The sequence below is a fragment of the Perca flavescens genome, chromosome 7 (assembly GCF_004354835.1).
Source record: "Perca flavescens isolate YP-PL-M2 chromosome 7, PFLA_1.0, whole genome shotgun sequence".
NCBI classification, from domain to species: domain Eukaryota; kingdom Metazoa; phylum Chordata; class Actinopteri; order Perciformes; family Percidae; genus Perca; species Perca flavescens.
In genome coordinates, this window is record NC_041337.1 from 21962966 (window position 1) to 21968547 (window position 5582).

At 38.7% G+C, this 5582-nt stretch overlaps 1 long non-coding RNA gene across 1 annotated transcript; it reads left to right on the forward strand.

Moving 5' to 3' along the window:
- Positions 1 to 742: 742 nt before the first annotated feature.
- LOC114558830 (uncharacterized) lies at positions 743 to 3174 on the forward strand. The gene is made up of 3 exons (XR_003692988.1): positions 743 to 915; positions 2502 to 2558; positions 3090 to 3174. It is a non-coding gene; the product is annotated as an uncharacterized LOC114558830 (long non-coding RNA).
- The last annotated feature ends 2408 nt before the right edge of the window (positions 3175 to 5582 follow it).

Consider the following 5582-nt stretch of genomic DNA (forward strand, 5'->3'; position numbering starts at 1 on the left):
TATGTTTGTTAAATAAAAAACATTACTTTTTTCTATTTAGGCTTAAAGTAAACGTTGTATGATGTTAGATCTTTTAAAGGAGTACACGTGAAACAGTATAAAAAATGAACAAAAGTGAATATTCAACATTTAACAGCATATCTGTGTACTACAAATGTCAGATAATGATTTAAAAACTATAAAAATACATATTAGACCAAATAAATAATACATAATATCCTTTTTATTGTGTCTGACGGTGTTGACAAAAACAAAGTAATAACTGGAAAAACGTCTATTTTATGAAAAGAAATACAAAATGAGGAGGTTGCACCAGTACATTGCTGAACAGCCAACACTTTTGTCTATAATGATATACCTTCAGATTTTGTAATTTAACTAACTTTTTATTTTCAAAATTAAAACCAGTTTTATCCAAATTCCCAAGAATCAGTGAGCTAACATTAACGTTAGCTCCAACAACTTAAAAGGGAAAGGCATGTGTGTATTTTTTTGTCCTATATAGTGCTGACAAATCAGGAACGTTAAATGCTGCAATGTGTTATTGGTGATATATTGAAAAGTATAGCTTTATTTGAAAACACCTCTTAAATAAAAAAAAGGTAAAGGAGTTAACTTTTTTGACAAGCTGTCTGCTGAGACGGAGACCACCACTAAACTCCAGTCCAGGTTTTTCAAGCAACACCTGCTAACCGAGAAATTCAATTAAGGACTCCTCTTCCCACTTGGAGCCGGTCTCCAGGGCAGATCTTCCGGGCGACTCGCTCTATAAGAAATTAGAAAATGCTACAATAAAACCCGAAAAATAGAAGAAAAAAATGTGGCAACTTTATTAATGAAAGCTCGTGCGCTATCCACCGTAAACACACACGCCCCTTTAGTTGGAAGTCACCGATAGACAGCGAAGTACCTCAGGTAAGAGTTTTCATTTTCCTCTCAACTACTGTAACCTACATGCTCATTTAATTTCCAAACATGTTCTCTGCAGAAAGCGACATCAAAAGTGTTCCTCGCAGCAGTGACACTGAAAACGAGCATTATTAAGCAGTTACAAACAGTTAAGAAACCAAGCTAAAGGATATAGACTTGACGTGAGGACTTGTCGGTAAACACGGTGTGACTCCCTCAATGCAGCGGCAGCAGAAACGCCGACAGCGGCAGCAGGTCTGGAGCGACTCATAGGCTACAGTCAGTAGTGAGCCTATACTGTGCCTTTGGAAATGTCGGCGAGAGGACCGGCATTTCCTAAAACTTTGTTAATTCACACAACGGTCGTCAAAAAAGCCGTCAAAGACCGGATGAAAACTGCAGGCGACCAAGCGCCAGTCCCGTTGCAAAGTTAAGACAGATAGGTGCAACTTTTTCCCAGTTCCTTCGTACTTTCAGTTAAGGCGAGCTCAAAATATACCCCCATTCCCCAAATATAAAGCATAAAAGAGACGTGAAAACTGGACTGATATGAAGTAGCATATTTTATTATTTATTCAGCAGCTGAGACCTACAGTAGGCTATAGGTTATTACTGTCCGCTGACACTTCTCCAAAAGCGACACAAATTAACGACTTTTGGTTGCGACATATCAGCGCAAAGTGCCGGTTTTTGTAAAAACTTACTGAAACTAATTTGGTTGTCCCTAAACAGGTAGTAGCCTTCATACAGTATCATTTACCGTAAATAGAGGAACTACTATAAATGCAATCAATATTCAAAGCTTGAAATGCGGAAGTTGTGCTGTTGAAAATTGTCTGTAAATGACTTTTGAAAACATATTTTTCTTTATCTTGCATGTGTAGCCTACTAGGTTAAATGGGGCTGTCAGATTGTAGCCAAAAGTGTAACCTGCTAAATGCATGACTTCATCACATTATTTGAAATTTCAACAGGCTATTGTACATAAATACCATAAATAAACACCAACATAAATATCACATCATTATTACCGCTGTAAAATGTGCTAACTATTGGCAGGTTATACTGTACACCTCTCAGACACCACACCGACTCACACACAAATACTGTATTTGATATGGTAAATAAGATTTTTCTGCAGTTAATGCACTCAGTGGCTTTAAGGCAGGGTTTCTGACTTCCACCTACAGTAGAACAAACAATCTGTTTGAAAACACTCTCCTGCAGCTTTGGTTAGTAGTGATCTCAACAAAACACCACTTTGATGTGAGATTTAATTTAACATGCTTTTGTAAAAGGTCACTGTTAGTTCTATTGTACACTTATAGATGTGTGTGTGCTGTGTGCTTGCCTCTGTTTTTGTTATTATTATCAGGGATGAAGATGAGGACAGGAATAGATCACTGGCACTTTAAACCCGGAGTTCTCATATTCTCGCCGGATCTTTCTCCTTTGCTAATTATTGTGTTGTTTTCAGAGCAAATATGTCATATCCATGGCGACCAGGCAGGTTTATTGTCTCTCCCGTGCAATAGCTCACAAAAGTAATTAATTATCCTTTTTTCCCCCCTCTCCTGTCTTTGGTTAAACAGATCATTCATGGAAAGCCATCTTCTATATTAAAAATGCCACTGCTAGTACAACACGAGGTAAACATGAAGTTTTTTTCTTCCGTTTACAGTTTGGATGTCCCTTTTTGTGCTTTTATTTTTTGTCTCACAAATCAGTTGTAGATTAAATAAATATATAATGTTAAAAGATGCATTATGCGCTCACTACAGTGTGTGCTTTTGAGGTATTTTCCATAATACCCTCGTAATGCAGCAGCTGTGCAGCCTAACTGTTTCAGATGTATTCATGAATGCAAAGCAAGCACACACTTGACACTTAAACAAGCAAGCTTAAAAACACATGTTTAGACATGAAATCAGCTTGCATTTTTTGTGATTTGAATAGCAAGCATTAGCCAGACTAAAGATAGGTTTTCTAAAGTGGTGTCTCTTATTTTATGAGGTCAACAAAAATAATGACCAACAGCAGGTGACACTACAGGGAACAATAGTTCACCACAGTGCATTGCAGGGGTATTGTACATGCACTTTCATACAGTTTGTCCAAAGAGAGCTGTAAAGTGATCAGTTGAAGCAGTTTCTAGCTCTTCATCCTGTGTGCTCCCTCAGTGCAACTCTGGAATGTGACGCCATGTGTCTGCTGTCCAAAGGTCCATCTCTAGCTGGACACCAGCCAGCCTTCACTGTCAGACAGGAGGTACAGGTTCTCATCTCTCTTCGGCATTGATGAGACAGTGCAATATCCATCTGTCAAACATACTGCCCTTCTTTCTCTACCTCTCTTTCGCTCGCTCTCTGCCTTCCTTCTTTCATAATTTTTCATCGTCACTATAGGTAAAAGTAGTGCCCGTTAAATCTCTCGGAAAGCAGAGATGCTTATTGTCCATTTGTGCTGTTTTAATTGCGATTTGGTTTGTTTGTGTAGTTCAGTGTTTATGGATGTGGTCCTCTAAGCCTTTTGATTGGGTCTCTTTCTCTCGCTCTCTTTCTAAAATGGCACTTGAATTGTTGCCTGTAGTGCTGTGCTCCTGGTTCATCCTACTATTTGAGAATCTCATTGGTTAATCAGTGTGCAATGCCGCCAACATTCTTATTTCCTGCAGCCCTATCAGTCAGTGAAATGCCTCATGTCTCATAAGTACCCATCTGCATCTGTCAAGGGGTGTGTAGAATTAAACCCATGTGTATTCCTTTTCTATTCGACCTTGGCTGTGGACCTCAGGTCTTTGATGTCAAATAAGCATTGGTAATCCCAGGCGGCATTTGACAGGCTTCAGGAGCCATTACTTTTGTTTCCCAGCACATAAGCATTATCAATTGCTCTCAGTGTAATTATTTTGTATACAAATTCACACTACCACAACCATATTGTTTGCCTTGTAAAAATATACTGCCTTCAACACGTACTGTTATACCAGCACAAGTAGCACACATGTTTTTTTAATCATCATTATTGTTTTTATTTTAGTGCTAAGGAAATGTCCTTTTTGCATGCTTGATCAGCCAGTAGAGAAATCCAATATAATGGAGGTTCAAGGTGAATTGCATCCCGTGCATTTCCCCCCTTCGACTGAAGGAATATTCCAGAGCAAAATAAACAAATCACACAGACAACAGTAATATAGGGTTGATTTTGAAGGCATGAAATAAGTATCGATTAAATCCTGCAGTTCATAGATGAAAATGGCCTTTTTGGTAATTTGTCCTGGGTCCTTTCAATACGATGGAGAAAAAGAGAGAGGCATGGGCTGGGGGAGAGGGGGAGAGGGGGAGACTGCAGAAAAGATGGAGAGGAAGAATTGAGAGAGGAATAAGACGAGTGAACAGCGAGAAAGACAGAGAAGAGCTTTTACAGAGTTGAGAAAGGGACATGCCGCCCCTTTCCGAGCTCATTATCATTCTTAATAAGTCTTAAGGAAAGAAGGAGTGTAAATGCACGGTAATCCTTCGACTGGCCAAGGTTAGTAGGGACGTCAGCACATGCGCACCGTTCCCAGCTGGCCACTTTGGGACAGGGAGGGGACCAGAGGAGCACAGTTAGGATAGATGTTCAAGGAGAAAGTGAGGACGTTTAGACACTGTGTAAAGGTTAGGCCCTTTCCCCCCAGCCTGTAGCTTTTCAGTGCCTGCACCACCTGGCATTTAATGAGTAAACAGTTCTGCAGACTAAAAGCAGCCGTATTTACCATAAGAAACAGTGAAGACTCTAATAATTCAGAAGCACAACTTTCACTTTGGCATCATTCACCACAAGGGATTCAGTCTTGTACTCAAAGTAACTGTTGGCTGCAGTGCATGCCTAATTTACTGTTCTTTGGGTGTGGTCCAAAAACAAGCATTAAGATGAATTGGATGAACTGGTGACCAATTAACTCATTTGACAAATTGCCAGCCACTTGTAGTGGTTGTTCAACCATGTTGCTTGAATAGAAATCCAATGCAATATGTATTTATATACTAAACTGGGCTTACAGTCCAGTGTCACCCTATGTGTTCTACAGCGTTAGTAATATTACGTATTCCTGTTCATTAATCAAATCAGATGTGAGACATGTCTGGCACATTAATCTTAGTCAACAGTCTAGTCCCCAGTGAAACCACAGCAGAAAGTGATTTTTATTCTTCCAGTAATTGGTAAAGTCAGGGGTTTTGCTGTCACATTGTCTTATCAGGGGTCAATTTTAAGCCATGTTTTATAATGTACACATTGCAGTCTAAGCACCTATGATACTTGAGTGTAAAACTGTTTGATGAATTATATAAGTATGTATCTCATAGTAAAGACACCATCTCTGTTGGATATGGAATTAATTTGTATTGTATTCATATGTATTTTTTTTTTGAATATAGTATAGTAGAGAGTCCCGTTGACTACTACCAATGTGATAAAAGTTCTTCCATAAATATAAAATTGTATCAGCACTGTTAACTCCTCAATATAACTCTTCAAGAATTTTTTGCTCTTTTAGGGTCGGAATCCCATGATTTGATTAATATTCTGATTCTTGGTGTTACAATTTGATTCAGAATCGATTCTCGATTTCAAAACTGATTCTCGATTCAATAAATGTAAAAAAAGTCCTTTTTCTGGCTTTTACTCCA